General features: G+C 46.6%; 1 protein-coding gene across 5 annotated transcripts in view; it reads left to right on the top strand.

Moving 5' to 3' along the window:
* The window catches only part of Kiaa1549 (KIAA1549 ortholog), a 126054-nt gene that overhangs the window by 4722 nt on the left and 98753 nt on the right, over window positions 1-22579 (top strand). The window contains exon 1 of one of the 5 annotated variants that reach the window (XM_060380204.1): window positions 3220-3657. The exons of the other annotated variants lie outside the window; for them this stretch is intronic. The gene's annotated coding sequence lies outside the window, so the exon portion shown is untranslated. Of the gene's footprint in view, window positions 1-3219; window positions 3658-22579 lie in introns of those variants that run through there. 5 annotated transcript variants of the gene reach the window in all.

Below are 22579 nucleotides of genomic sequence, written 5' to 3'. Positions count from 1 at the left end.
AGCCCTAGACCTCCTGCACTCTGTCATTTGGAGTTGGGGAATGCGTGTGAAGAGTTTAAACTTTGAAACAGGGTGTGGTATTGCAAGCCTTTAATCTGGCACTTGGGAGCAGGGGATGGAGGATCTTGAGTGTGAGGCCTGCCTGGTCTACATAGTGAGACTTTGCCTCAAACAAACAGGAACAGAACTGAAAACAACAACAAAAGGTTTCAGATTTCTGGAGTTCATCTTCCCCTAAATTTTAATGTTTTGGTGGTGTCTGGGGATCTTTATCATAACGATTTAAAGCTCATCTGAAGGGATTTAATACTTTGAGACCATCTTTCTAAATAGTGTAAAACAATCACATGGATATTAATAGAGACAGTCTTTTTATGTCTTATGGTTGTCTTTTTAATTTTAGGTTTTATTTGTTTATTTTCTGCCTATATGCACAGGAGGCCAGAAGAGGGCATTGGCTCCCTGCAACTGGAGTTACAGGCAGTTGTGAGCCACCATGCATGTGCTGAGATCTGAACTCAGGTCCTCTGCAAGAGCAGTTAGAGCTCTGACGGTCTGACCCATCCCTCCAGCCCTATGGCTGTCTGTACCAATAGAACATTTGAATTAGACCATTCTGTTAAAATTGGTTTTGGCTTTTCTCTTGCTGCTTTTGGTCTTCATTTGGTCACAGGTAGAAGGATACTGGCTTGGGTCTCACTCCTGACTTCTGGGCGCTGCAGCTACAGTCTTTGTCAGGAAGTGCCTCCTCTTAGCCTGAGAACAGAACCCCCACTAGGGAGCTGTTAAAAGTCACCAGGGAGCTGGGAGCAGGGGTTTTCTGTATGCCCTGGGTGATAGCAGCAGCTAATTACTGTGGTTATAATTACACCAGGTGGCTCTTCCTAGAGAGGAAGAAGATGCAGTTCTGACTAGGAAGATGCAGTTCTGACTAGGAAGATGCAGTTATGACTGCATCGCTGTTTGAGAGTTGTGACCACCAGCCTTTCATCTGGAGCCCACCAGGATGTGATTTCCCATTTGTGCTGCTGGACAGATTAGAAACCCTTCTGCCCATAACTTACTGTGTGACCTCAGACACATAGCCTTGTCCACATCAGTGGTGTAGGGTTAAAGTTCCCTTTCGGCTGTCTTGGATGCCTTGGGAGTGTATAGATGCAACTGGCCTGATTCTCTTTCTCCGAACCTTTTCTCTGTGTCTCTCTGCCTGCCTCTCTGCCTCTCTGTCTCTGTCTCTGTCTCTGTCTCTCTGTGTCCTTTGTCCATTAGATATACCAAGGATCTGCTGAAGACAGGTCCTCCTTATTTTATTTCGTTAACAACTGAGAAAACACAAAACAAAACAACAACAATAACAAAAAACCTGTATTTTTTTTTTTGTTGTTGTTGTTGGTGTTGTTTGAGGCAGGGTCTATGTAGCTCAGGCTGACTGCTTACATGATGTCTAGTTGAGGATGCCCTTGAACTTCTGATCTTTTGCCTCTGCCTCCTAAGTGCTGGATTACAAGCAAGTAGGACTAAACCCAGGGTTTCATGTATGCTAGGCAAGCACTCTGCCCCCAAATCTTGTCCTTAAATCTGTCTGCTGGATGTTGTGGTGCATGCCTTTAATCACAGTTTTGTCAGGAGGCTGAGGGAGGAGCTTAGAAAATTTGAGTTATGTTAACCTGGTAAATAAGTGGGACCCGATCTCAGAGTAAAACTGCAAAAAGGTAGGGGTGGAGTGGCACTGCTCAGCAACAAGATGCTTTCTGCTGAGCCTGCTGACCTGAGTTTGGGCCCTGAGACCCACAGAGTGGGAGGACAGAATTGACACTAGAAAGTTGTTCTTTGATGATCACATGTGTGCCTGCAAACGTGCACACACTCAGACAAGATAAATGAATAATAAATACATGCTACCAGAAATAGGGGGAAAGTGAAAAAAAAAGTCAGGACTCGTGTGAGGTGGGGCTGGGGGCTGGGGGGAGGGTAGCTCAGCAACACAGCAATTGCCTAGTGTGCTCCTGGCTTTTCATCTCTATGGCAGTGTTGTGGGTACTCAGTGCAGTGACCTGTAGCTTCAGGTATCTGTTAGCATTGATTCACATCCCTGAAGCAGCATCAGCTCCTGGCAGATAGACTTTGCATAGTCCCACCCTGGGGGGTCTGAATTGCAGGGTGAATTTGCCAGGCTCCTATGTTCTTGTGCGCCCACAATTCAGGTTTGAGAGGCCCTGGGTTTGGAGGCAGTGCTTCCTGTTTCAGGGGCTAGGTATTGTGAGGCCCTGCATCCTCTCCCCTAGTGCCTTGTGCTTCTGTCTTCCCTCAGGATATTTCTCTCAGCTTCTGCTCTCTCGGAGTTCCTGTGGTTGGTGACCAAAGGCTGTGGGACTCCACTGTAGTCCTCCTGGCAGCCATTTAACAGCTGTGAGCCATGTATCCCCGCAGTTGTATCCTGCATCACCCTAGTGATTTCTGATGCTGAGCATGTTTTATATACCTCTTGACCATTGTTATGCCTTGAGAACTTTCTCTTCAGACCCTCTGCTCTTAAGCTTGCTAGAATAGTACCATGTCTTTTAGACAGTGCTCCTGTTTTGGTTACTGCTAACTGTGTTGGCATGGGTACAGTGGGTGATGTGTGTTCTGTGTATTGGTGATGCTGTGCCCCAACGTGGCCAGTAAAGGAGGTAGAGGGATGAATGTGGACCCTAAATTCTGCTCCCATCTCCCCCCAGTTGATAACCCAGCATCACAGAGGCTGTTCCTCAATCCAGAGGAGGCCAGTGTTGGAGAGGTCCCAGGCCTTTAGAGGACGGATGTCTACTGCTTTGGGTACTTGCTTGTGTATGCTCAAGAGATGAAGTAGGGTAGTAAGAGGGTCAAGAGGTGAAATAGATAGTGAGCTGGTCTTGAGACAGAGGTTGCCAGAAGGGGAGGCGGAGGGCAGGAGAGTATTTGCTCATGTTTGGAAGGGATGGTAGTCAGGCAAGCATGAAGACAGTCATTCTAGAGACGAAGAAAACAGAAAAGACTCAGGCAGCAAGCTCTGGAGACAGAGATGCCTTCAGTGAGTGACTGTTGGTGGAGGGAGGGAGGTGTTGAGAGGAGGGTAAGCGGAGGTGGAACTGGGAACTGGGAAGGTGCTGCTGCTTTCCATAGGAGGAGAGCGGAAGGAAAGAAATGCCAGGCAGGGAGTTGGAGGAACAGTCTTGGTAGGAGGCCAGGTGGACACTCTGCTCATCCCACCAGAGGCTTGGTGGAGAATGGTAGTGATGGTCCCGGGTTGGGATGGTCAGGGCTAGTGGGGAGGCAGCTTTTCCTATGGTAGGCTGATCACAGCCCTGTGATATCATTTGGAAACTCTTGCTGAAGCTTTGTTTTTCTCCTCTTGTTTGGGCCTGTGGAAAGAGCCTTTCATTGCTTAGCATTTCAGGTGCGGGGATTAACTTTGGAGCCAGACAGTCTGAAGGTCTGTTTTAAAATGCTGGGGAGCTTTCAGAGGGTGGAGGGACTGAAAACATACAGAACAAATGATCTTTTGGAGTCAGCTCTGGGGAACTTGGGCAAAGCCCAGGAACCCAGGGGTTACTCTCCATTGTGGTCCCCCAAACAAGAGGCATCACTAGAAGCAGAATCACCTGGGAGTCTGTCAGACACTCAGCAGGACTGGTGGTAAGTGCCTGAAATCACAGCTCTCAGGAGGTAGAAACAGAAGGATCAGGAGTTCCAGGTCTATCCTAGGTACACAGGGAGTTAGAGGCCAGACTGAGCTACACAAGACAATGTCAAAGAAATAACCCACCCTCTCTCTACCCACACCAGCCTACTGAATGAGCTAGCTACCTTTTAGGCATCTCTAGGTAATTTGTGTGTTCCCCAAGGTTTAGAAGCTTTGGTCTCAGCAGTTTCTTGATGAGCTTGAGTACATTTCAAAGGTTTCTGGTTGCCCCGTAATTAGTGGGGAGTCCTCAAGTTGTTGCAAAAGGCCAACTTAGATTTCTAGGGAAGTGGAGGGCAGAACCCTGAGCTGGTGTCTGGCTCAGAGGTCTGCTCCTGTTCCGAGCTTCTCTCCAGGGGACCAGTATGACTAGTCCTGATTTCTTAAGCTATGTGGATGGGAGTCAACTGGGCTAGCCACCAAGGATTACAGAAACTCTTGGAGATATGGGAACAGATGGTGTCTTCAGCCCCCCAAGAGGGAGGAAATTGTGACACACTGCAACATGGGTAGACTTCGAATTATAATGAGTGATGTCACCCGAGGGTAGAAGGACAGACACTGGACAGTTCTCCTTAGGTGAGGCGCTGGGTGTAGTGGACATTTTAGAGTCCATCTGAAGAGTGGTAGCTGCCAGGGCCTGGGAGGCGAGCTTTGAGAGTTGTGTAAATTATAGTGTCAGTTTCCCAAGGGGAAAAGCTCAGGAATTTGCAGTGGTGGAGTGGGGCCTAGTTGTTATGGAAGTAGGAGGGAGCATCAAACTGAGGCTGTGTGCTCTAAGTAAGTGGGAGGTGGCCTTGGGAACCCCAGTTCCAGGAAGATGATGGCCATGGTATGTGAGACAGGCCAGCAGCTGGTGGCCAGGCCAGTAGTAACAGTGTTTTTCCCTTCCTCTCCGCTCCTCACCTTGAGGTTTTTGAGGGCTTTTTTTTTCTTGGGCAACTGTTGGCTGGAACCTGGGCTAGGCAAGGCAGCTGTATGGAAGAGTTGGAGTTTTCATTCTGGGCCTGCATAGCAGCTGAGTAGAATTGTATTTATTTATTTATTTATTTGTGACAGAGTTTTGCTAAACTTTTGGCCTCAAGTGATCCTCCTGCTTCCAAATAGCCTTAAAGAATTTGTAAAATCCCACTGTTGTTCAAAGCCCTTGGAATTGGTTTTTTTAAAATGTTTTTATATACTTTGAGGGTTATAATAGTTTTATTGTTTTCCCTCCCTAATTATAAAAACAATATGCATTGGTTGCAATAATTAGTACTTGCTAATCCTCTTTCTAGAACATTCTTATCTCAGATTTTATCCACAGTTACTTCTTCCCTTCCTATAGGTTTCTTTTCAGCTCCAACACAGCCAAAAGAGGTGTCCTCCAGCAAGAATGCTTTCATTACTCCTAAGCTCCTGCCCGATTTGTTTGCCATCCAACACCATCACCACCTATATCCTCACTAGACCATAGGCTCCAGGAGGGCGGGCTTGCTTTGCTCAGGGTTTTGGTTCTGTGATCTTTGTACATTTATTTATTATTTATTTACGTAGTATTCTGCCTGTGTGTGAGCCAGAAGAAGGCACCAGATCTCATCATAGGTGGTTATAAGCTACCGTGTGGTTGCTGGGAATTGAACTCAGGACCTTTGGAAGAGCAGCCAGTGCTCTTAACCTCTGAGCCATCTCTCCAGCTCTGTTCTTTGTCCATTTATGTAGCAAATCTCCTGTGTGCTAGGACCTCGGACTCTACCACATGTCACTGAGTGATGGCTTCCAATCAGTAGGTAGGGCAAAGAAGTAGTGGACTAGCAGATCAGTCTAGGGTGTTAGGGAGCCCCGTTGCCAGGTGCCTTGAGTTAGTGTGCTATGGTCTCCAGAAGACCACCAATGGAGAGGCTTACAGGGCGTAAGTGACGCTTTGCTGGGAGAGATCATGATGTTGCCACAGTCCCTCTGGAAGTGCTCAGGCTGCATCCATTCCAGGCCATATTCATGGCTGTGTCAGTGCTAGCTTCCCAGTGTGCCATTTGCAATTTTATCTTTTTGTAAGGACAGTTATGATGGATCAGAGGCTTACCTACTCACGCCTGACCTCATGTTAGTTAATTATATCTGTGCTGATATGTTTCCATATGAGGTCATACTCTGAGATTCTTTGAGTTGGAAGTTTTGGGTTAGTGCTGTAACACTGATGTTTGAACTAAAAGCTAAGGGAGGCAAGAGGGCACCCAGAAGATCTTTGAGGGAGCAGTGTTCCTGCACAGGACATGGCTGTGCAGAGGCCTTAAGGCAGGAACTCATCCAAGATTGGGTCTCAGAGGAGACCCAGTGTGAGGTGTGGAGGCAAGAGGACCAAGGGTTAGCTGTGAGAGCAAGTGGGTCCTGGCCATGGAGGATCATAAGAGGGCTGTCACCAAATGCTCACTGGGCTGAATGTGCTGTACATTGAGTGTGTTCAGATCGTTAGAGAAAGTTATAAATCAAGCAGAAGTCACCCCAAACCCCGCTGCGCCAGATAGTTGCTGTGGCATTTAGCTGTTTCTCTTTTTAGTTTTTCACACATACAAGCGCAAATGAACACACACGCAAAGCAGTGGTATCATATCCAGCAAGTTGTTTGGCAATTTGCATTTTTCCACTTCACACTTCATTGTGTTGTCAGGGAGTACAGGTTTGGGCCAGTTTGCTCGGCGCTGTGAGTGTTCTCTGCTTCACCTAACCAGTTTTCTGTTGATGGGTTAATTGTATTGCTCTAAACTCTTGAGCGTTACTGCTGAATATACATCTTCACACTCTTTTCTAATAACTGCTGCAGGATAAAGTCCAAGAAATGGACTCACTGGCCTACGTGGTATGTACACATTAAATTTTGATGCGTCCTGCCAAATTGCTCTGTAGAAAAGTTGAAGCAGTCCACATTATCTCTAGCAATGCTCGGATTTGCTGTGTTGTCTATTCCTCTGAACCGCAGCCTGTGACCCATCTATCATCTCTACCGAGCTCCCAGTGAGACACATCTTCATAACTGTTGCATTTCTTTGATTGCTAATTGGCATTTGAGCCTTTGATCAAGTTCCCCCTCGACACTCTTTCTCTGGTTCTCAGTAGAAGTCCCAGGGATGAGGGACTAGAGAGATGGTTTAGTGGGTAAGAACACTTGTCGAGAAGCATGAGGTGACCGTGGCGACAGGACCCTACAGAGTTCAGGGACCCAGAGCTCATGTAAGAAAGCCTTTTATACCACTAACCCCAGAGCAGTGGAGTGGAGATAGGATTGCTGGGGCTTGCTGGCTGCCAGCCTAGTTCCAAGTTAAGTAAGAGACCCTGACTCAGAAGGAATAAGATGAGTAATAGAGCAGGACACCCGACATCACTGGCCTCTGAGCATGTACACAGGTGTTCTCTCTCTCCCTCTCCTCTTTCCCCCCTCTCCCTCTTTCCCTCTCCCTCTCTCTCCCCCCCTCCCTCTCCTATGCTCTTAGCCTCACCGTAGGGCTGTGCTGAGAAGAACAGGAATAGCCAAGCTAAGCATGGTGGGAGGCAGGATAACTCTTGTTTCATCTGTAGAACAGCTCTGTGAGATAGGTATTCTAGACATTCCTGTTACACCAATGAAGACAAACTTCAGAGGAGTCTCCAGCTTGCTCAAGGCCACCCAGCTAATGAGTCCTCTCAACCCTGGGCTGAGTGTGCACACCCCAGCTAGGCTCCTGCTGTCTGGGCCATGTTAGTGAATGGCTGTGCAGTGTCTCCCACGAAGGTGTTCAGTCACTGGCTTGGCTTGCTTGGAGGAATGAACTCTGTAGACAGGTCCATAGTCACAGCCATCTGTAACCCCTGGCAAGCACCATGCCTTGAGCACAGAACAAGAAGGCACATACAGCCCTGGTCATAGAAGGTTCACACCAAGCCTTGGTTGAGAGAAATGAATAGGGCAGGCTCTCCAAAGTTACAGAATTGTCCTTTTGTTTTCTTTTAGCAATTGAACATTTAATAGTAACAATTTCAGGACATGAAAGTTCCCCTTAGAGTGCATTCTGTTTCTCCCAGCCTGGAGGGTGATCTTTCATAATACTGGGTGACATTTTCCCCTGCCTGTCTCCCTTTACTTCCACCTGAATCATATCCTTGTGGTTTTGTTAACGTTGCTACGTAGCTGATGCTTTCTTTCTCTGTGGTTTGTTTCTGACCGCTGAGTGTGTGGTTCAGATGTTTCTTCTGTGAATTAGCTTATACTTCTGGTTTAAAGATCAATTTCTCATTAACTTTCCTGTTTTGGTGGGAGGAAGTCAGTGCCTTCAGACAAGTACCTTGTTCACAACCAAGAGTAGGGGCTGGAGAGATGGCCCAGTGCTTAAGAGCACTGGTTCTTGCAAAGGACCTGGGTTTGGTTCTCAGCACCTATAAGATGACTCATAGCTTCGTGTAACTTAAGTCCTAGAAATCTGGTATCCTCTTTTGGCCTCTGTAGTCACCACACACACATGTGGTGCACAGACATACATATAGGCAAACACCCATACACATAAAAAATTTTCAAAATAGATTAAAAACAAAAACCAGAGCAACCAGCACAGTGAGGCAGTCTTCTGTGTTCTCTCCACCCTTTGAGCTTTCTTAGTTCTAAGGAAAAAAACAAAGAAAAGCAGGATATTAATATCTTGCATTTGTGCCAGGTTCTGATGTTAAATATTAACATTCTAAGTGATGCCCAGAAACACGGACTTGGGACTGTTGTTTTTAAAAAGTTGTTATTATTGTTATTGTTGTTGTGTGTGTCATGTGGGCCACAGTGTACAGGTAGAGGTCAGAGGGCAGTGCGTGTAGAATGTCACCCCTTTCCTGGGGTGGGGAGGGTTACTGGAATGAGTGGCTAGGAGGACGCTGCTCTTGAGATATGCTGTCCAGCAGCTTCCGAGTCTTCCTGTGGAGACACAGTCATGTAAGTGAGATGGGGCTGGCACAGGGTGGGCTCTGTGGGAAAAGTGGTTAACAGTTGCAATTTTTGTGGCTCACAGAAGAAATCAGCATGGAGCACCTTGGTTCTTAAATGTAGGCTAGAGTGAGGAGCTCCAGAGGGGAGGGAGTAGGCTCAGGCCTGGAGAGCCAAGCCCACAGTGTGCAGCAGTTCCTGTCCTGAGAGTGCCAGCCGCTCCGTGCCAGGGTGGAGGAGGCTCATCATGAGGCCATCCACTGTGGGTCTAGCCCAGGACACGAGCCTGCTGGTCTTTACTCTGTGCAGCAGCTCTGGCGGTGGCTGTACACCATCAAATTTCCCCCAGTCTCCAGCGTTTCTTCTGTAGACTTGGAAAGAAGCTCTCAAAAGAGTCCCTCTGCATGGACCGTGGGAGCGTCTTTTGATGTTTGGTGTGTGCCAGTCGTTTAGCTTTCAGATGGGCACCTAGTCAGCCATTCTCTTTAAGTGTGGAGCTTCATTTTCGTGTCCACGGTCATCTGTGGACACGATTTGAGGTGATTAAAAAAAAGTTGTAGTGTTTGGCCATGAGGGAATGAGTTCCTGTGCACCCAGTTTTTAGAATACTGTTAAGGTAACTTGGTGAAAAAAGTATGCCTGAGGTAGAGAGGAGAAGCGTTGGAGACGCCTGGTCCTGGACTGAGAAATTGTTTGTAGCTTAGGGAAGCTGGCAGGAGACTGCCCATACCCGAGAAAAGGTGAAAGCCCATGACAGACGAAAGGAAAACAGTGTCACTGAGTAACCAGGAGTGTCACGTGGACCCACAGTGTTCCTAGCAGGTTCCTGGGTGTGGATCTCTAGGCAGTGCTGAGACAGGCTTTCTTAGCCGGGACCCCAGGAGATGCTTAAAGCAGGGTTAGAACATCTAAGTAACTGATTTTAAAGAGAAAACAGGATGAAGCAAGGTGGCTCGGCGAGCCACTAAAGACACTTGCTGCCAAGTCTGAGGACCCGAGCTAGTTCCCTGGGACCCATGTGGTGGAAGGAGAGAACCAGCTGTTGGGAGCTGCCCTCTGACCTCCACATGATGTATGAATCACACCACCCCAACACACACGATAAATAATAAATGCAACTTAAAAATGTAAAAGCATGGATGATGGGTAAGAATTGTTGGCCACAGAACAGGTCTGTATTATTCTTCAGCAGTATCCTGTGTTCGCCTCTCTCCGAGGGAATGGCTGGAGCGCGACCAGTCTGTTTGGGTCATCTTGGGTTGCTGTTCTCTCCACCCCCAAGGAAGCTGCTTACTGCTGTGAGGATGAACAGGCTTCTCTGGACCCAGCAGAGGAGCACTCACGGATGTGGGGTTGGAGCAGCATGATATTAAACCAGAGGATGAGAGGCACCATCTCTAACCACAAGTGCAGGCCTGGCTGTCGTCATGGGAAGTATGTGAGAGATTGTTTTTAAGTAGCTCCCGAATCATAGAACCTGACAGCTGGCAAGTTTCATAAATATTCATATATGTATCAGTTTCTAGTTCTGTGGTTCTGACAGGATGCTCCAGGGCCCACAGTTTGAATGCTGTAGGAGGCAGAGACTGGCTGTCAGGGTGTAGCTAACAGGATGCATGTCAGCTGCTTATTATTCTGTTTGAGATTCAGATTCTGCAGAGGGAGCTGGGACTTGGGGAGTGGCGCCCAACCCTTGGCCAGGAGCATGTGCAGATGTGCGAGGGTGCACACGCCTACACGCAGACAGGATAATATGTGGGTGCTTAGGAAGGAAGGCTGAGTAGTAGAGGGTAGACCAAGGAGAGAGAGAAAGAGAGAGGGACAGAACAGATCAGGAGGGGTCAGCAGGTGACCATGGGAAGCCAGCTGCACTCGGAGTTATGTGCCTTGAAGTAGTTGCTTGAGTTTTTGTGAGAGGACTTTCGCTTTCTGGCCATTCCCATTGCTGGGTCTCGAGGCTGTGGTCCATATCAGCATGTGCATTAAGTTCATTTGATTGGGAAGAGTGATATCACAGATGCTGGTATCTCTGATTGGTTTCTTCTTTGTTTTCCTTGATGTTCCTGGCTGGAACAGCCTCCTGCTTCCCTGCCTCTAGTCTCGCTTGTCTTCCTCTCACACTGCCGCCTGCGGACTAGGTTTCTCCACAGGGAGAACTCTATTGTGCTGCTTGCTGCATGCGTGCTTCGCCTGTGCTGCTCCTTCGTCCCAAATGCCCTTTCCCTCCCTGTTTGCCTCATTTCACTTCTCTCTCAAAAATCTCATTCCCTCTACCCCCCACCCCCCGGCCCAGGCATGTAGAAACAGAATGGTTTAGATGCCCAAGGTCCATGTGCAACTCAGCTAAACTTAAAACCTCTGGTGGCCGGGAGAGCTTGCTTGGTTTACTGTTCCCCACCAGCGTGCACCGTGGCTGGACTCAGAGGCCATCCTTAGTGAACACAGATGGGTTGCTGAGTGGATGAGTGAAGGAGGAGTGACTCCATGAGTGAGCCCCTGACTGGAGAAGTGATTGTATGCATGGTGGAATGAGCTGGAACAGCTAATGACATGGTGAGTTTGGTGTGACTTCTCTCATTGAAAAATGGCTCTTGAGAAGCTGGGCGCCTTGTCTCTCATTGATGCCCTTTATAGTTTCTTCCTCCCTCATTCCAGCTCAGACCTCTTTAAGCCCTCTCTTTCTCTTGGCTTCAGGAGGTGCCTCCATGTGGTCAGACCCCAGAACTTCATCTTTGTCCAGATTCATCTCGGCACAATCCCCTGTGATTGACTGGCTGTCAGTCTAACCTGAAAATGGTGATGCTGCATCCCTTGTTGAGATAGAGAAGCTTATTAGTCACTGATTGTAAATTATATTCATTTCCAGATGCTTTGGAATATGAACTATGTTTAGAAGAAAGTACCCATCTCTATTTCTTTTTCATAAATATTTTGATACATTTTCCTAGTTGTTTTTTTGTGTTTGTTCATGTGTGCACAAATGTGTGTGTTCCTGTGCAGCTCTGTGTGTGTGTGTGTGTGCATGCATACATGCATGCATGTTCATGAGCACGAGGAGACAAAGGACAACCTTGTCATTGCCCTTGGGAGCCAGTTACCTTGTTTTTTGGGATAAAGTCTCCCAGTGGCCTGGAGCTCTATATTTTGGTTAGGCTCTCTGGCCAGTGAGACCCCATGAGCCACTTGTCTTCCTCTCCTCCTGCCCTGGGGTTACAGTTGTGTGCCTGGGATACATTCAGAGCCTCATGCCTGCTGAGCAAGCACTCTGCTCACTGATTCATGCCCTGTGGTCCCTTCTCCCTGATCTCCTAAACACTGCACATGTATGTGTATGTAGTAGACCCCACTGTTTTGAAAAAATAGAAATGGACTCGTACGACCCATAGAATTTTGTGTCTTCCAGTTTTCATTTTATTAGGAATGTTTTCCATATGGTTTAAAATATTTTAAAGCAGACACATAATATTCATTTATAGAAGAGAAATTTCCAAGCCATTCCTGAATTTCTTGTTTTGTGTTTTTATGATCACGGGGATCCATCCTGGGGCCTTGTGCATGCTGTACCCGTGAGCTGCATCCCAGCCATTCTAAACCGTAGCTTACTGGTCCTCCTTGTGCCAAACATCACAATCCTGTGATGAGCCTCGGTGTATAGATCTTTGAGCCTCTCTTATTTCCTTCAGAAGGATAATTTTAAGGAAGGAAGGAGTTCACAAAGGAGTTGGAGAAGAAAAGAAATCCGTGAGTCAGTGTATATCAGAAAGCTTTGCAGGGATGTGTTGTAGACCATGCCCAGGGTTGGGATTTTATATTAGTTTGTGTAGTTCAGCAGTTTTTAAAGGAGACAGACTAGAGAGATGGATATTTGCCCTAAGGCCTGCTGTCTGCCTTGTCCTTTATACATGAGCATGTGTTGGCTCACTAAAGGTCAGCACCTTTGGCCACCTGTGAAGACGAAAGTCCAGGTGCCAGTGTGGGTGGAGCTGGGAGTCTTAGCTGCTCCTGTGACTGGAACAGAGAGCATCTCTGTTCTCTGAGACCAATGGCATGATTTTGTGCAAAATGATGAGAATCTGAGGAGCCAGGGAAGTGGGAGGAAGGGAGTGTGTGTGCGTGTGTGTGCACAGACAAACATGTGCAAGCTCCTCTGTGAACCTCAGAGCCAACCACACCGTCTTTCTACAGCAGTGTGCCTCTTCCTTGACCCTCCTTTCGCCACAGCTGTATTTAGTGTCTATTCTAACTGTTCCCAACTTGAATTACAGTGATTACTTGATTTCCAAATTTGTGGTTAAGATGCATATAGCATAAAATTTGCCATCATAACCATTTTTAAGCACAGGGTTCGGCAGTGTGAAGTACCTTTGAGAACCTTTCATCTGGCAAAACTGAGCTCTGTGCCCATTAAAAAACAACTCCCTGTCCCTCCAGCCCCTGGAAGCCTCAGTTCTGCTTTCTGTTTTTATGAGTGTGACTCCTGTGTGCATTCCTTCAGCCATCAGGTTCATTCTCAATGTAGGGCGTGCCATAGTTCCCCTTTTAAGGCTACACAGTATTCCATCAGTGATCCACACTTTTTTCTTTTTGCCTTTTCTAAATATTATGTGCACATTTCACATTAAAACACATTCAGTGTTTGTAGTCTGGGTAATAGAAAACCCAGATGAGCTAAATTTTATTTATCCATCATTCCTGGATGGACATTTAGCTTTTGGCTATAGTAGATTATAGTGATTTAATCCCAGTCTCACTGTCAGACTGAAGAGGGAAGTCAGGGGCCATGTTGGACTCACCTCCATGTCCAGGAAATAAAGTACTGTCTTTGACACAAGTAAGAAGTGAGTTGGTGTTTGAACAAAGAGATGATGGAGCCATCTAGGGCACCCTAGAGGTATGTAAGTAAGTAAGTAAGTAAGTATGTATATATGTATGTATGTGTAGGGTGTGTTTGTATTCCTGTATGTGTGTATGTTGACTTCAAATCTTATTGTGCTGTGATGCCATTGAATGCATTGTGACTTTGCTTTTTTCTGTCCTGTCCAGCCCTAAGTTTCCCACAATACCCCTCACTTCTCTGCCACACTCTCAGTCCTCACCTGAGACTGTCAGCCTATTCTACAGCTCCCAGACCTCCCCCAGCTTTTGCACCACAATATCACCTCCTGAGTTGGGAAGGCTGCCGGGTGACACTGGTGTGTTAGGAGAGGTGCAGAGGGACCAGGGGCTGCGTGGAAATGGACTGTGGCATCTGTTAGGGATGGAGGATACTGAAGTAGAGGAATTAAATATTAGTGCATGTTTGTGTGCTCATACACGTGTGTGTGTAAGGGTAGGCAGATACATGTGGCCAGAGGACAGGATCTGGAGAGTGTCCCCTGTTGTTGTAGAGAGCAATGGGACTGCTAGTTCCAAGAGTTGGACAGGGCAGCTCCTATGACATGGAACCCCTCCCCAAAGGTGCCTGTTACTGCCCTGTGAACCCGTTCCAGCGTGACAGTGATGGTACTCACTCAGTCCCCTGTGTCGTTTCTGATGTCTCACCCCTGCACAGCACCACAGAGGGAACAGGGAGTTCTTCTCAATGGTTTCTGCTTCAAGCTCCTGCCTTGAGTTTTTGTCTTGACTGCGCTCAGTGACGGACCAAACAAGCCCTTTCCTCCCCTGAGCTGCTTTTGGTCATGTTGTTTATCATAGCAATAGAAAGCTAACCAGAGCATCCAGGCTAGCCCTGATCTCCTCATAGTCCAGCACCCCCCTTCCCAGTGTTAGGAATACAGACCTGCACCACCACCCCAGCCTGAGAGCTGGCTTTTGTTATTAGTTGAAGGTTGGCCTGTAGCCACATCTTCTGGATTAATGATTGTTATGGGAGGCACTGCCCACAATGCCATTTCTGAGCAGGTGGTCTTGGGCTGTATAAAAATGGAGGCTGATCAAGCCTTCAGTTCCTGCCTTGGCTTCCCTCACTGATGGGCTGTAACCTCTAAGCCACATAAACTGTTTACTCCTTAAGTTTCTCTGTTTAGTGTGACAGCAAACCCAGCTAGGACATTTCCTAACCAGTTTATTAGCTGCTCACTAATGCTGTAATACACTGTTGTCCCCTGGTATCCATGGAGGCGAGGGAGCTGCTGTTTCTAGGAATCCCATGAACACCAGTGTCTCGGTGCTCACATAATTAGCAGCATTCCTTGTGCAGTATAATCTGTCCTGTCTAGATTACTTCTACATGGTGCAAAGGCATTGCCCTGTACACATGGTTACCCAGAACTGTTTAGGGGCTAATCACAGGAGTGAAGCTTGTATATGTTTAGTACAGATACAAGTTTAAGGGAAAACAGAAGAAAACATATCACAACTTTTTTCATTGCCTGTTGTTTGAATACAAAACCTATGGGTATCAAGGGCAGGTTATAGAAATAATCCTGCTGACTACTAGTTCGTGTCTACTGGTGCTAACGTGTCATTGATTGTGTGGACACCATTTGCTTTCTGTGTCTCTCAGAAAGGAAATCACTGCCACTCAGAGCCCACCACCCACTGTGGATGCATCTTGACTCATGGTGTAGTCTGTTCTTTTGAGACTGGACATGAGTCATGCAGTCCTGGCTGGCCCCACCTCCTGATGCTCCTGCCCCTGCCTCCCAAAGGCTGAGATTAAAGGTGTGACATCCAATTGACGGTTCAGATATCAGCATGGGGAAAGCACAGTCTTGACTTATAAGTAAGTTGGGGATAAATGCCATTCAGTTTGTTTTGTTTACTGTGTGCATATTTGTGTGGTGTGTGGGAGGAGAGAGTTTACAGACAATAGTGGAAAACTCTTAAATTTTTATTTCTGAAAAAATTCTAATTAAATTCCTGTGAGTCTCTTCCTAGGATTGTGGAGCCCATAACTTTCCCTTTTGAGTATAGTGCAATTCTTATGTGTCTGCTCCTTGCTCGGGTGGCTTTCTTCATTTTCTCTTATCTGGTTCCTTTTGTATTTGTGTACTTCATTATAGACTTTCGAGTGTGTGTGTATGCCACACTTCATGCAGGAGGGTGACTGTTGTTTGCTTTTAAAAGTCTTTCTCTTACAGTTCTTTATTTTGTGATTTTTGCCACATTGTTACTGCACATGAGAGAAAGCAAAGAAGCTGCTTTCCAGCAGGGAGTGATTCTGTGCTGTTCTTTGATCCTGTCTCAACTTAGAGAGTCCCTGGCTCATTGTCTATATGGATGGATCCTGTTGCTCCTGCCAGTATCTTGCTTGGACTTCCCGAGTACTCAGTGCAGACTTGCTGTCTGTGTTCTGAATCCTCCCCTGGGTTTTTATCCTTTCTTTTGGGAGGTGGAGTCAGAAGGATCAGGAGCTAGAGGCTGGAGGCCAGCCTGTGCTACGTAAGACTCTGTCTCCAAAAACTGAAACCTAACTCCCTACCCCCAAACCCTCCTAACAAGAACAAATGCATGGACAGCAGTCTTAAATTGAGTGTGTGCGCGCACGTGCGTGCATGCAGGCATGTGTGTACATCAGAAGACGGCTTGTCAGAGTCAGCTTTTTTCTTCTACTGTGCTAAGGCCTGAGGATCAAACTGGATTCTTCAGGCTTGAAAGGTAGTGCCTGTATCTACTGAACCATCTTGCCAACCTTTATTGGGCATTCTACATTGAGGGTTTCTGGTGGCTTTTTAGAATGTTCTAGAATTCTTTGTTGGGATTGTTCAAGATGATCACCGAAAGGCTAGGCATGGTGGTGCATGCCTTCAACCCCAGCACTTGGAAGGCGGAGGCGGGGGAGTTTTCTCTGTGAATTTCAGGCCAGTTTGGTCTACACAGAGAGTCCAGAACAGGCAGGGCTATGTAGAGACCCTGTCTCAATAAACAGCAAACAAGATGATCAGAGTAAAACATGATAAGAACAGGAGCTAAAGCCGGACAGTGGTGGCACACACGCTTAGTCTCAGCACTTGGGAGGAGAGACAGGTGGATCTCTGAGTTTAAAGCTAGCCTGCTCTACAAAGCCAGTCCAGGACAGCCAAGGCTGCACAGAGAAACCCTGTGTCAAAAAACCAAAAAAAAGAAAAGAACAAGACCTTGTCTCCAGTGCCAACTACCTGTTTCAACTTGTGAAAACACATTTTGGATTAGTGTGTAAATATTTTGCTACCAGAGGCCCATTAGACAATTATTATAACCCGTATACCCTTTCTCTTGTTTTTCATCAGCTAGGATTAACTGCACACCATCTCATTTTATCCTCTCCCTCACTTTCCTGATTTCCCTGTTGATTGACCCAGGGTCTATGGAGATCTAGCACAGCCTGTATAATCACAGAGGTTGTCTTCTATTGATTGCTTGATTTCTTTTTAGAAATAGGGTCTCACTGTGTGTCCTTGGGTGACCTGAAATGACAGGCTGTTCTCGAACTCCCAGAGGTTGTACCTGTCACACACCTGGCCCAAAGAAGGCTTTCTTTCTTTTTTCTTTTTTCTCTCTCTTCTCTCTCTCTCTCTGTGTTTCTTTCTATTCGAGATAGGGTTTCTCTGTGTAGCCTTGGCTGTCCTGAACTCACTTTGTAGACAAAGCTGGCCTCGAACTCACAGAGATCTGCCTGCTTCTGCCTCCCTAAGTACTGTGATTACATGCTTGTGTGAGTGTGCCTGGCACAAAGGCTATTTTTAATTTTTTAAAAAATATTTTATTCTATGTGTATGAGTCTTTTGCCTGCATGTATGTATGTGCAACATGTGTGTGTGGCTGGTGTTCATAGAGCTCAGAAGAGAGTGTTACGCCCCCTGAAACAAATGTGTGTCCTCTATAAGAGCAACAAGTGCTCTTATTGGCTACATCAATTCTCAAGCCCCTCAAAACTGTCGTGTGCCTGCTCTTACGCAGCAGAGCAGACCTTGTCGTAACACAAGGTAATTCTGTTATGTTTGTAAAGGTTTTACTGTTAGCTCATGAAGGGCCTTTAAATTCCTGACTCTTGTGCAGACATGTGTGCTGTGTACTTCTCCTGTGTTATTTGCCCATCCTGATGGTAGAATTTCCACTACTTTAGAGGTCTTTGCTGCTTAGCATTTTATGAACTCAGACTGGCTCCAGATGACCCTAAGGGAATAGCTTATGGTTTTGGTACTTATTGGAATTACTCATTTTGAGCCTGTAGTTTTGTGAGGGAAAGCAGGTATTCGCTGAGGTGGAAGAAGCAGTCTCGGGGCCAGCTTGTGTGTGCTTATTTCTCAGCAAAGGCATGTCAACTGCTCTTTCAAGGAAACACACAGAGCAGGGAGCAGGAATAAGAGCAGCTGGGAAGCCAGGTTTTTACTGTTCCAGGGAGAAGTCGCTGTGGAAGGAGAGAGGACGCTAGGGAGGGAAGAGAGTGGAATCGAGCATTCCTGCATCTTCATTCTGTGATGCCTCATTCGGAAACAGGACTGTGCAGGCTGGGAAGGCATGGATGTACCTGATCTTGGGGGACACAAAGGCTATTACACAGGTTATTGGCAGAGTTGTAGCAGGGAGGACACAGGTTAAAGTGAGGGTGAAGGCTAGCTATTTCATGTGAGATAGTGTGGGTAACTTCAGCCAGGTAGGAGCTGGGATCTGATGGAGTGTGTGGTTTCAGCTCTGGAGAAAGCCAGTGTCCAGGAGCTTGAGGGAGGAGGAACTGCCCAGGCTGTGTCCTCTGTGGACTAGCAGTTGAGCTGACTCTGTGGCAGTGTGTGGAAGCCCCCACCCCGTTCCTTCAAGAACAGAAGGAATCCACTGAGGTTTGCCAGTTGTGTGGAACAGGTTGGAAGTGGCTTTTAATTACCAGGGTCCTTTAAGGCCTTTAGATATAACTCAGGCCTGAGACATGGCTTCTGTGAAGCTTTACTGGGACCTGTCCAGTAACCAGATTAAAGCTCAAAATGCATTTCTCCCTCCCTCCCTCCCTCCCTCCCTCCCTCCCTCCCTCCCTCCCTCCTCCCTCCCTCCCTTCTTTCCTTCCTTCCTTCCTTCCTTCATTCCTTCCTTCCTTCCTCCCTCCCTCCTTCCTTTTTATTTTTCTCTTTTGTTTTACTTTTCAAGATAGGGTTTCTCTGTGTAGCCCTGGCTGTCCTAGAACTTGCTCTGTGGACCACACTGGCCTCAAACATTAAAAGCATATGTCACTACTGCTCTGCTGCATATTTCTTTCTTGAAGACAACCAGGGACAGCAGATTAGAGTAATCTTTTCTTCTGTGGTCAGTGTACTTGAGTGGCTTTCAAAATATGTTAGAATCTTTCAGAGGTATTTGAAGGAGTTAGCAAATTTGACAGAAATTTAGTTTTTGAAATTATATGTATGTATGTTAAATGTCTCCTAATGCGTAGGCCTGGGGCTGTAGTTTAGCAGTAGAGTATTTGCCTAGCTAGCATGCAGGGAGTCCTAGGTTCAATCCTCAGTACTGCGTCAGAACAAGCATAATAGTGTTAAGAGCACTTGTTGCTCTAGGAAAACCCTTGAGTGTGTTTCCCAGCCCCTTTGCAGTGGCTTACAACTGCTTGTAACTACAGCTTCATGGGAGCTGATTCTTTCTTGTGTCCTCTATAGGCACTGAGCTCATGTGCACAAATCCACACTTACGTGAAAACACACACATAATTAAAAATAAAAACAAATCTTTAAAAAAGAGAAACATAGCACATTAATTTTAAAGATTTATTTTTATTTATATGTATGTGTGTTGTTTATGCACATAGGTAGGTGCCCATGGAGGCCAGCCAGATGTGCCTTGCCTGATGCAGATGTTGGAAACTGCAACATCTAAAGAACAATGAATTCTCTTAACCACTAAACTATCTGTCCAGTCCCCCCCGCCATGATTTCAAACCTTCAAAATTAAGTTATGCCATATGCACATATAAGAAATCAGATTCAGCTCAGTGAATTTCCACAGGCTGATTATAGCCCTGTAATGACATCAACATCGATAACGAAATATTACCTGCCCTCAGAAACCCAGTGGAGTCTCCCTCCTGCCGCTCGTCCAGTAAGGGCTGTCTTGGTCCACAGCAGCTGACATACTGGATTAGCCTGTGCTTGAAGTTATACACAAACTTTAACTCAACAGCTACCACTGGGGCCAGTTAGCGTCTGTTGTTGGTATAGCTTGTTCTTGCGCAAGTCTTGAGTTAAACAGCCATAACTGTCTATCTGAAAGTGTGTGTTGAAGGAGGTGCTTTGCACAGTCTTGAAGTCAGAGGTGATCACTGCCCTGGTGGCTTCTGCTCTAGCTGCGCTGGTGCCCTGCTGGGGGTTGGTACAAGTATATTTGCTTGGCTTGGTATGTGTGACCTGCCTGTGGGATTCTGTGAGTCTGGCACGTGGTAGGATGTTCGAGGTTCTATGCTGAGTCTTTGGTGCTCCTGAGTGCTGCAGTCTGGGACATACAGGCCAGAGGGAGGTGTCTTTAAGAATTTGAAACCAGCATGTATCAGTACTCTTACTTTTAGTTTTTAAACCTTTGAGACATGGTCTCACTGTTGTAGCTCAGGCTGAACTTGTGGTAATTCTTCTGCCTCAGCCTCTGTAGAATGCAGGGCTTACTGGTGGAACTTGCCTCTTAGGCTTGAGCCTGAGAAGTGGTTTAGTTGGCTTCCAGACTTGTTAAAATGTTGTCAGTTGCCAATGGTTAAAAACAAGTTTTCATCTGGAATAAATGACTATATGGCCTGCAGAGCCTATTTGTGTAACTCATTAGCATGCTAGCTTTGAATTCAGTCCCTTTTCATGTTTACTCCTGAGCTGCCCTCACCGCTAGAACTCTGGTCTGTAGACCCCTGGTCTGTAGACCCCTGGTCTGTAGACCCCTGGTCTGTAGACCCCTGGTCTGTAGACCCCTGGTCTGTAGACCAGGCTGGCCTCACACTTAGAGGCCTCTGCCTCCCAAGTGCTGGTATTAAAGGTATGTGTTGCCATGCCCAGCCTATTATCACTGCCTTTTTTTTTTTTCCTTTTTAAGAGACAGGGTCTCGCTATGTTGCTCAGGCTGGCATGCAGTGGCTATTTACAGGTGCCGTCCCACTACTGATCACCACGGAGTTTTGAACTGCTCTGTTTTCATCCTGGGATGGTTCACCTTTCCTTTGGCAACCTGGTGGTCCCTACCTCCTGGGAGGTCACCATATTGATACTGACCTTAGTGAGGATACCCCATCAGCATAGTGCACTACAGCCCAGAATTCCTGGACTGTAGGGATTCTCCTGTCTCAGCCTCCCTAGAAGCTGGGACTACAGGTATGTGCCACCATGCCAGCAAGAGTGCACTCACACTGGCCCGTGTGGGGATTGAACCACAACCTTGGCGTTATTAGCACCATGCCCTAACCAACTGAGCTAAGCGGCCAGCCACTCATTGCAGTTTTTGTATCTTGTCTTGGGATCTTGTCAGAACTCAGCAAAACAGCACTCTGTATGCCATAGAAGACAAGCTTCTGTATTAGCAGGAGCCATGCATTGTATTTTCTTACCAGTTTTACTTGTTAGTCCAGCTTTTGCTCAGAGGTCATCCTTTTATGCTTCAGATTTATAAGGCACAAGTGTATAAATAGAGAATCATCTTTCCCTCATGTTGTGTGACACTGTTCCTAGGGAGATGTGAACAAAGTCTACTCAGGAACCTGATGATAGACTAAAGATGACACCAAAATCATCTTGGTGAATAAAAACCAGTGGTTTTTATTGGGGTTACTTAGGGGTGTTTGGGTGAGGGATTTCTTACTGGAGCAGAAATGACTCAAAGACAGCTGCATCACCAAAGCCCACTGAAGCATGGGTGAGTGACATGTACAGATCACTGCACAACTTTCATGGGACTGTCTCTTCTGGGTAGCTCAGCTGGTCTCTGTCTGTCCAGTGGCTTGGCTGGTCTGAGAGTATCTCTTAGTAGCCCTTATTCCTTATATATGCTTGAAGAAGGAGAGTCTAGTGATTATGGTCAGTTGAGTTGTTTATTTCCTGAGCTGAACTTGCTTTCCCCCGCAGGATGGACAGTATTATTTCACCTCCTTTAAAACATCCTGTGTCTTAAAGAGCTTCTTTCTAAGGTGGAGTATATTGTTGCATCCTGTCACCCATCCCCATTCTCCTTCTTGAAACCTTCCAGACATAATTAACTCAAATAGAATTATCAGTTTATGCCTTCGACACAAACACCCCATCAAGTTCACTGTTCTGACCCCTGAGACTGTTTCATGTTGTTACTAAAAGCCAGCTCGCTCCTATTCTAATGGGTACTGTGGGACTTCGGAGAGAATTTTAAGATCATTTGGATTTGGATGCTAGAGGTCAGGTGTGCACTTTCTCGTTCATACAAAGTCCCAGTGCAGGCTAGCACCTGCCCCTCAGCTGCTGCAGCTTGTGATGTTGCCTGGGCTCCAGAGGTGTGTGCAGTGGCTCTGACCCTGGGGCCTTCAGCAGTGCTGACCTGTGTCTCCCTCAAGGGCGTCTTGCACTATTTTGGAAATTCTGTTGCCATTACAGGCAAACTTCATTGTAACTTAAAGGATTTTCAAGTTTCTTTTGCTTGTCCTACTGTGTATCTGTGAAATCCATCTGTCCAGGGACCTAGTGAATGCTCACCAAATAAGTCCAGACCTGATGAGCCTGGGTGCTCTGACCTTTCTAAACCCAGAGTTGGTTGGCTCCCTGAGTACTGGTTAAGTTGTTAGCAGAGCCTTGCAGCTTTAGCCAGAATCCTTTCCTCACAGGGCCAGTGGAGTTGGCTTTTGGTCTCCACAGTGGGAAATGGGGAGAAAACATTAGAATTTCCTCTACTTGTTTTTCTTCTTAGGCTCTGCGTATGTTTATGTATGTGTACACATGTGCATGTGTGCGAGTACGTGTGTGTTCTTTTGAATGTGTGTGAGCGCATGTTTGAGTGCATGTAGAGGCCAGAGCTTGGTGTCAGAATCAGTCTTGACCACTCTGCCACCTTTTCCAGAA

The sequence above is a fragment of the Meriones unguiculatus genome, chromosome 3 (assembly GCF_030254825.1).
Source record: "Meriones unguiculatus strain TT.TT164.6M chromosome 3, Bangor_MerUng_6.1, whole genome shotgun sequence".
NCBI classification, from domain to species: Eukaryota; Metazoa; Chordata; class Mammalia; order Rodentia; family Muridae; genus Meriones; species Meriones unguiculatus.
The sequence above is the reverse complement of the archived record's forward strand: the minus strand, read 5'-3'. Positions and strand labels throughout refer to the sequence as shown.